This window comes from Scylla paramamosain, chromosome 34 (assembly GCF_035594125.1).
Source record: "Scylla paramamosain isolate STU-SP2022 chromosome 34, ASM3559412v1, whole genome shotgun sequence".
In the NCBI taxonomy this organism is placed as follows: Eukaryota; Metazoa; Arthropoda; class Malacostraca; order Decapoda; family Portunidae; genus Scylla; species Scylla paramamosain.
This window is the reverse complement of record NC_087184.1, coordinates 2,325,001-2,335,000: the sequence shown is the minus strand read 5'-3', so window position 1 is coordinate 2,335,000 and position 10,000 is coordinate 2,325,001.

Sequence of the window (10,000 nt, the reverse complement as noted above, 5' to 3'; positions counted from 1 at the left end):
TCCATTGTTACCCTATTCTTTTTTTCCACTTTATTCTTATCCCTCCCTGTTTGTAATTTCTCATCTTTTTCTTTCCCTTATTTCATTCCATTCCATCTCTCCTCCTCTTCTCATTGTTTTAATTTCCCTTCTTTTCCTCATTCTGTTTCTCTCCTCCATTTCTCTTTGCATTGTACTTCTCTCCTTTATCTTATCTTATTTCATCTCCCTTGTTTACTTGGTTTTATCCTCTTATTTTTTATTATTTTTTTCCCTTTCCCCTTTCTTTCCCTTCCTACTTTATCTGCTGTTTTCTGTTACTCCTTCTACATCTTCCTTTTTAGTCTCTCTTCTTCGCATTTTTTCTATCTTCCTTTTCTTGTCATTTTTTTCTCTCCTTTTCTTTATCCCATTCCTGTTCTTCCATGTTTTGCTTTTGTTTTCCCTTTTTTTATCCTGTCCTTTCTCATATATACATTCTTCATTGTTGTCCTTATTTTTCACTATCCCATCCTTTCTCCAATTCTATGTCTTCCTCTTTTTCTCTTATCTTTTTATATATTTTTTTATTTTTTTCATTTTATCCTTATTCCTTTTCCATTTTTTTGTTCTGTTATTCCACCTCACTTTTTCTTTCTATCGTTTTGTTCCTTCCCTCTCCACTTGCATACTTTTATCCACTTCTTCCTTATTTTCCAGCCTTTTCCCTTTTCCCTTTTTCTATTTTATTTTCCTGTGTTACCTAATTTCTTCATTTCCCATTCTATATTAACTTCTTATCCTTTCCTGTTCTATAATCATATTTCTTCCTTATTCTCACTTGTTTTCTTTTCTTTTCCTTATTCTATTCCCATTTATTCCTATTTCCATTCCTCTCATTCCATTCCACCCATTTATTTAATCCTATTCTATACTTATATTTCTTCCTTTCTTCACTTTTTTTTCCATTTGATTTTCCCTTTTTTCTTTCTATCTTTCCCCGTTTCTACCTCTACTATTCTATTCTATCCTTTATCTTATCTAGTTCTCTACTCTGTAACTTCATGTCAAGTTTTCTTTCTGACCGTTCTATTGCTGCTGTGGTAGATGGTCACTGTTCTTCTCCTAAATCTATTAACAGTGGTGTTCCTCGGGATTCTGTCCTGTCACCCAGTCTCTTCCTATTATTCATCAATGATCTTCTAAGCCAAACTTCTTGTGCTATCCACTCCTACGCTGATGATATCACCCTGCACTTTTCCACGTCTTTTCGTAGACATCCAACCCTTCAGGTAGTGAACAGTTCACGCAGGGAGGCAGGCCACAGAACGCCTGACTTCTGATCTTTCTAAAATTTCGGATTGGGGCAGAGCAAACTTCAATACTTCAAAAACTCAATTCCTCCATCTTTCAATTCGACACAACCTTCCAGACAATTATCCTCTCTTCTTCAATGACCAGGGTGAAATCAAAAGCTTTTCGTCTTATCAACTCCTCTCCACTAACTGACTGTCTTCAGCCTCTTTCTTATCGCTGCAATGTTGCATCTCTTGCTATCTTCTACGGCTATTTTCATGCTCTTCTGACCTTACTAACTGCATGCCTCTCCTCCTCCCGCGGCCGTGCTCCACAAGACTTTCTTCTATCTGTCAACCCTATTCTCTCTCTAATGCAAGAGTTAACCAGCATTCTCAGTCATTCATCCCTTTCTCTGGTAAACTCTGGAACTCCCTGCCTGCTTCTGTATTTCCATCTTCCTTTGACTTGAATTCTTTCAAGAGGGGAGGTTTCAAGACACTTATCCTGTAATTTTTGACTACCGCTTTCGACTCTGTTCGGGGACCGGCACCTCGGTGGGCCTTTTTTTTTTTATTGTAGTTTTGTTGCACTTGGCTGGTGCCCCTCCTATACAAAAAAAAAAAAAAATAAATAAATAAATAAATAAATAAATAAATAAATAAATAATAAATAAATAAATAAACAAATAAATAAAATAAGATAAAATACTCAAATTTCTTTACTCAGCATGTTTTCTTCTCTTTTCCTCATTTTCATCCTATCACCCATTTCTACCTCCCCATTTTTTTCATTCTTTTCCTATCCCTGCACATCCCATTCCACTTTCCTTTCGTTACGTTTCTCCCATCTTACCCCATTCCTACATTTCCATTCCATCCCGTCCCTTCCCGCACCTTGTTCTATACTCCCATCATATTCTATTTCCTCCTGATCCTTACTGTGAACGTGAGGAAGATGAGGAGCAGCATTACCCCTTTCCTCTCCTACCTGTGTCCTCCCCAGCTGTCCCCAGGAGGCTGTGGGCTTAGCTGGCGTCCCGGGGAGAGGAAGCAGCCCCGGGGATCATCTGGGGAGGTACTGTCATTATCCTTCCGCGGTTTCAAGGATTAGCTATAAATCCATTAGAGAGAGAGAGAGAGAGAGAGAGAGAGAGAGAGTGTGTGTGTGAGAGAGAGAGAGAGAGAGAGAGTGTGTGTGTGTGTGTGTGTGTTTCTGGGTGTTTCTTACCTGCGTGTTTGTTTGTCTGTGTTTGTGTTTGTCTCAGTGTCTACTCTCGTTTTTCTTTTTTTTTTCCTTTTTGTTGCTTTTGTTTCTTTTTGTTTTCTCTTCCTTCCGTGTGGTTTTTAGGATGTTTTGTTTGTTCGTTTGTTTGTTTGTTAGTTCTTTGTTGTGTGTGCATTTGTTGAGATTTTTTTATGTTTTTTGTTTTATTTATTTGTTTGTTTTGTTTGTTTGTTTGTTTGTTTGTTTGTTTGTCTGTTTTTTGTGTGTGGTTTTGGGTCTTTTTTGTCAGTTTTTTATTTATTTTATTTTTTTCGTATTACTCATTTTGCATAATTTCGTATTGTTTGTTTACTCCTTTATTGATTTATTTTGCTTCACGCACCATTTTATCATACTTTTCTTTTTTTTCTGCTTTTCATATTCGTTCTTCTAATTCTCATCCCCCTTCTCTCTCTCTCTCTCTCTCTCTCTCTCCTCTCTCTCCTCTCTCTCTCTCTCTCTCTCTCTCTCTCTCTCTCTCTCTCCTTCCTGCGTGTTCTTTTTCAATATTTTTTACTTTATTTTTTTTTTTAACCTCATTTTCTTCTTTGCCTTTTCATTGTCATCTGTATTCGTCGCTTGGCTTCCATGGAAATCACCATCATCATCATCATCATCATCATCATCATCATCATCATCATCATCATCATCATCATCATCATCAACATCATCACTGCCACCAACAGCAACAATACCACCACCATCACCATCACCCACCATGACAATCTTCCTTCAAAACAGCTACCATTTTCACCTCTTCCTCGTTCCCTCCCCTTTCCTTCGGTTTGCTGTTTACTCACCACTTTGCATATCCGATATACCTCTACAGACATCATCACCATCATCATCATCATCATCATCATCATCATCATCATCATCATCATCATCATCATCACCATCATCATCGTCATCATCATCGCCTTTCTTTTCCCCTCATAAATTTTCTTCTCACTTTTAGCTTTTTGTCTTCCTCTCATTATCTTACCGTTGACTTAGTGTTAATTGTCACTCTATCGTTCATTTCTTTCATCCTTTTGTCTCGTACGCGCCTCCCTCACCGTTCCTTCGCCCCTCCCTCACCCCTCCTTACCTCACACCTTCCCTCACCTCCTCACTTACCCACGAACAAAGGCTCCTAACCTCCCCTCTCCCCTCTCCCCTCCCTCACCAGGTGTTCCCCAGGTATTATGAGATGGCAGTAATAAGTGTGTGTGTGTGTGTGTGTGTGTGTGTGTGTGTGTAACGTTTTTCCCTTTTCTTATTACTAATTCATGTAACTTTTTCTTTCCTTACTTTACTTTTCTTTCTCTTATCTAATTCAACCTTCAAATCGCACGTGATTTTTTATTTCTTCCTTTGTTTTCAGGGAATATTGTCTTGTTTCGCATTACTCTTGTCCTCACCTCGCGCGGACAAAGGAAATATATGCATGTCTTTATAACAGCAGCTGTCTGTGTAATTCTTTTAGCGTTGTGTTATTATTACTCTGTGTATTAACTTTTCTTCCATCTCTTATTTATCTATTTATTTATTTATTCATTTTTTGCTACTTTTTATTTCGTTAAGTTAATTTCTTTTTTTTATGTGACATTCAATTTATGCTTTTTTTTTTACTTTTTTTCTGGTCCGTGCAAGTTTCTTCCTCAAACTGATGTTTCTTTTATTCCAATTTGCGTTTCAATTAGACTATTTCTTTGTGCAAACTTCTATTATTATCTTTATCGTTTCCTTTTAACACTTCCTTGCTAATCTCTTCCCACCTTGACTTTCTCCTTGCTTCTCATGTCTTGATTGTTATGTACACTCATTCGTTATGCAAATTGTTCAGCATTTTAGCAGCTGTTACACTCTGTTGCACTCTGTTTTACCAAGTCTGTACCTGCAATTCTACCTACTGAGGAAACGGAAGTAAGGTAACACTGCCGCTAATTGATATTCTCACTCTGATTACCTGATCCCTCTGTCTGGAAACGTGCGACGAAGTAACGCTCTACCTTTTACAAAACCACTCAGTTACAAGATGCAGTATGAACCGAATAAAAAATAATCAGGTATCTTATGTGCAGTTAGGTGATGCTTATGGGAGGAATACAGTAAATTTGCCGCATGTTTTCAAGTAAAATAGGAATGCGTAGGTCAGTCAGGGAGTGACAGCATCGGTTTTAGACTCGTATTTAGAAGCGCTTTGCTCTTCCAACACGACTATTTTCAAAGGACACAAAGATAGTTAGCCGGGATCTCAAGCGTCTTTCTCCAATTAATAGCGTAGAAATCTTCTTAATATGTCACAAGAACAATAAAAAACAGCCTTAAACACTCGCGGAACTTCAAGTAGAGCCTTTTGAAAGAAATGGAGATTCGGCGCAGAAGTGTTTCTGAATGCGGGGCTTTTTACCGTGTTCTCGTGTCCTCGGGTGAGTGTGTTACTGTGACAGACGTGGCACCACAAGATACAGTGCTCAGTAAATGCGACCTTAGTGTGTTTGTTTTGTACCTTTTCTTTTGCAAAATTCCTCTAATTCTTCTCCTTCTTCTTCTTCTTCTTCTGTACGCAGACTCACTTCTTTCCTGATTATCTTTCTTTACTCTTTCTACAACTCTTTTTTTCCCATCAAGGAGAAGTAAAGAGCTTTTGTCAGAAATACTTCAAACTTCATTAGACTTTGTAAGTCTTCTGTGTCCTCTTTTAAAAATTGTGGTTAAAGACTCTCTCTCTCTCTCTCTCTCTCTCTCTCTCTCTCTCTCTCTCTCTCTCTCTCTCTCTCTCTCTCTCTCTCTCTCTCTCTCTCTCTCTCTCTCTCTCTCTCTCTTTATGAGGTTATTGGTTGCTAATTATATATATATATATATATATATATATATATATATATATATATATATATATATATATATATATATATATATATATATATATATATATATATATATATATATATATATATATATATATATATATATATATATAGAGAGAGAGAGAGAGAGAGAGAGAGAGAGAGAGATAGATTAAAAAGGAAATTAGATGATTGCGGTGATGATCATAATAGAAAAAATGATAATAATTACCATGATGATGCTCAAGTTGAAGATAATTTTGAAGAAAACAGTAGTAGTAGTAGTAGTAGTAGTAGTAGTAGTAGTAGTAGTAGTAGTAGTAGTAGTAGTAGTAGTAGTAGTAGTAATAATAATAATAATAATAATGATAATAATAATAGTAATAATAATAAGACAATGATAATAATAATAATAATAATAATAATAATAATAATAATAATAATAATAATAATAATAATAATAATAATGATAATAATAATAATAATATCACCACCACCACCACTACTAGATTAAAGGAAACCACTCACCATCATTATTACCATCAGCACCACGCGGGCAGGAGGAGGAGGAGGAGGAGGAGGAGGAGGAGGAGGAGGAGCAAGCAGAATAGTGGTGTTTTTGTGACCAGCGGCACCTTTGAAGCGATCCATCAGTGCAGTACAAAAACCTTGTCTTGTGGTCTGTCTTGCGGTACCCTCCTCCTCTTCCTCCTCCTCCTCCTCCTCCTCCTCCTCCTCCTCCTCCTGCTCCTCATCCTCGATCCTTCTGTACGTCCTCCTCCTTCCCTCAGGCGTCTCCTAGTCTCTCGCCTCTCTCGTCTCTCTCTCTCTCTCTCTCTCTCTCTCTCTCTCTCTCTCTCTCTCTCTCTCTCTCTCTCTCTCTCTCTCTCTCTCTCTCTCTCTCTCTCTCTCTCTCTCTCTCTCTCTCTCTCTCTCTCTCTCTCTCTCTCTCTCACACACACACACACACACTAAACACCAGCGTCCAATCCACACAGGTAAAGACGCTCACCTGGCAACACTGCGACAGGTAAACAGATATTCTTGCTGGCCCGCCGATAATTACAGGTGAGAGGAGGTCACGGGTACTGGCGCGGCCTTACCTGACCCCGCCAGAGAGAGAGAGAGAGAGAGAGAGAGAGAGAGAGAGAGAGAGAGAGAGAGAGAGAAAGGAAAACGATTCTACTTGTTAAATCTCTCTCTTTCTCTGTCTTCTCTCTCTCTCTCTCTCTCTCTCTCTCTCTCTCTCTCTCTCTCTCTCTCTCTCTCTCTCTCTCTCTCTCTCTCTCTCTCTCTCTCTCTCTCTCTCTCTCTCTCTCTCTCTCTCTCTCTCTCTCTCTCATTCAATCCACTTTTCCATCCTTCCATTCTGCCTTCCTTTCCTTATTCTTCCGCACCACTCTCACCGCCCAATGTAGGCACCTCTTCCCTCACCCTTCACGCCCACCCCATTCACACCTCCACCCACCCCACCCACTTCCACGCCCATCCTTTGATAGACTACCAGATTGCGATTGTAGTTAACGATAAGAGAGAGAGAGAGAGAGAGAGAGAGAGAGAGAGAGAGAGAGAGAGAGAGAGAGAGAGAGAGAGAGAGAGAGAGAGAGAGAGAGAGAGAGAGAGAGAGTAAACATCAAACAGAAACATTTAAAGTCAATGTTTTTTTGTTTTGTTTTATCTCAAATCTTGCCACGTTTTCTGTTCACTACTTTCCTCAAACTTTCGTGTAAATTGTTGGTGTTTTAAGGACGCTTTCATTATTCTAGTAGTAATATTACAGACTCTGGTGAAAAATGCTGTTGAGATCCTTGACTGTGCTTTCAAGATTCTAGTCACAGTTGCACAGCCTCTGGTGATGTTTCGATGGTGTTTGTAAGGATGTTTTCAAGATTCTAGTGATAGTTTTTCAAGTTTTAGTAGTTGTTATAGCAGCTGTTGTTGTTTTATTTTATTTATTTATTTTTTTCAAGATGGTAGATAGAGTTCGCTTTAGTGGACGTTAATGGTGTTTCAGGGATGTTTTCATGATTCCAGTAAGAGTTTCAAAGGGTTTAGTGAAGGCTGTTGTGATGCTTTGCAGAGCTTTCAAGATTCCAGTGATGATTAAAGAAGCTCTAATGGAAGCTAATAGTGTTTTCAATCTTTTTTTTTTTATTATGTAAGTGATGTGATACTGCAACATTAATGAGAAAGAAACATTTATAAGTATCAGACCAACCATCTTTGTAATCTTTGAATAAACCCCTTATGAAACAACATAACGCTTAAGAACAAGAGCCTTAACACACACACACACACACACACACACACACACACACACACACACCTTGTCTCATTAACACGCCAGGATCATTATAATCACGGTGATAATGACGAGTATTATGCCCACACCAGAGTCGAAAATTACGGGACTGCCAAGGTACGCTGAGGTGATTACTTGCAGGTGTGATGGTCCGCCTCACCTTACCTGGCCTCACCTGTGCGCTCCTGTGATTAATGAATTGGGCATTGTAATGGTGGTGTTGTCTGTGTGTCTGATAGCAGTAAGACGTTGAGAGAGAGAGAGAGAGAGAGAGAGAGAGAGAGAGAGAGAGAGAGAGAGAGAGAGAGAGAGAGAGAGAGAGAGAGAGAGAGAGAGAGAGAGAGAGAGAGAGAGAGGTGTAATTATGCTTGTTAATTAATGTTTTCCCGTATATGTATTAGAGAGAGAGAGAGAGAGAGAGAGAGAGAGAGAGAGAGAGAGAGAGAGAGAGAGAGAGAGAGAGAGAGAGAGAGAGAGAGAGAGAGAGAGAGAGAGAGAGAGAGAGAGAGAGAGAAAGAGTAAAATAAAAGAAATATAACTATGTCGACCACAGAAACACACACACACACACACACACACACACACACACACACACACACACACACACACACACACACACACACACACACACACACACCTTAAATCACCGCAGAGAGATTCACAACACTGGAGAGAAAATGGGATGAGTTTTTGTGATCATCGCTGAGGAAGGAGGAGGTGGAAGAGGAGGAGGAGGAGGAGTGTCGAGGGAGGGGAGGTAAGGTAGGGTGGTGGTGGTGGTAGTGGTAGTGGTCAACATAACACGTGTAATTATAGGTTTAGGATACAAAGAGAGATTGGCCTACCTCTCTTCCTCCTCCTCCTCCTCTTCCTCCTCCTCCTCCTCCTTTCCTCCTCCTCCTCCTTCTGCTCCTTTTATTTCTATTATGATTTTTTTTTCCTAGTTTTCTGCGTTTTTCTTTCTCCCATCATTTGCGACTCATCTCTAATATCCATCCATCTTTCTCTCCTTCCTCTTCCCTCCTTCCTCTTCCCTCCTTCCTCTTCCCTCCCTCCATTCCCATCCCTCCCTCTGGCCATCCCATTTCACCCATCTTTTATTTTTTCCTCTTCTCACACCTCACTTTTTTTTCCAGTCCATATCACCTTTCCTCTTCCCTTTTCCTCTCATTTTCCCTCTTTTCCTCCTTTTTTTCTTATCTTTTTCAATATTTTCTTCTTTCTCTGTTTCCTACTTTCTCCCTTTCCTTCTTACCTTGATAGTTTTCGTCTTTTTTTCTCTTTTTATCTTTTATCATGTTTCCTTCCATCGTCTTTTCATAGACGTCCAACCCTTCAGGAGGTAAACATATCACGCAGGGAAGCCACAGAACGCCTGACTTCTGATCTTTCTAAAATTTCTGATTGGGGCAGGGCAAACTTGGTATTGTTCAATGCCTCAAAAACTCAATTCCTCCATCTATCAACTCGACACAATCTTCCAGACAACTATCCCCTCTTCTTCAATGACACTCAACTGTCCCCCTCTTCTACACTGAACATCCTCGGTCTGTCCTTTACTTATAATCTGAACTGGAAACTTCACATCTCATCTCTAGCTAAAACAGCTTCTATGAAGTTAGGTGTTCTGAGACGTCTCCGCCAGTTTTTCTCATCCCCCCAGCTGCTAACTCTGTACAAGGGCCTTATCCGTCCATGTATGGAGTATGCTTCACATGTCTGGGGGTTCCACTCATACTGCTGTTCTAGACAGGGTGGAATCAAAAGCTTTTCGTCTCATCAACTCCTCTCCTCTAACTGACTGTCTTCAGCCCCTCTCTCACCGCCGCAATGTTGCATATCTAGCTGTCTTCTACCGCTATTTTCATGCCAACTGCTCTTCTGATCTTGCTAACTGCATGCCTCCCCTCCTTCCGCGGCCTCGCTGCACAAGACTTTCTTCTTTCTCTCACCCCTATTCTGTCCACCTCTCTAACGCAAGAGTTAACCAGTATTCTCAATCATTCATCCCTTTCTCTGGTAAACTCTGGAACTCCTTGCCTGCTTCTGTATTTCCACCTTCCTATGACTTGAATTCCTTCAAGAGGGAGGTTTCAAGACACTTATCCACCAATTTTTGACCACTGCTTTGACCCTTTTAAGGGACTGGCATTTCAGTGGGCATTTTTTTTATTAGATTTTTGTTGCCCTTGGCCAGTATCCTTCCTACATAAAAAAAAAAAAAAAAAATCCTCTTCCATTTATTTTCCTCCTCTTTCCTTCTTTTTTCTCTTAGATATCCTCATTTTCCCTCCATTACTCTCTTTTATTTTGTTCCCTATCATTTTCATCCTCATTCTCCCTTCTT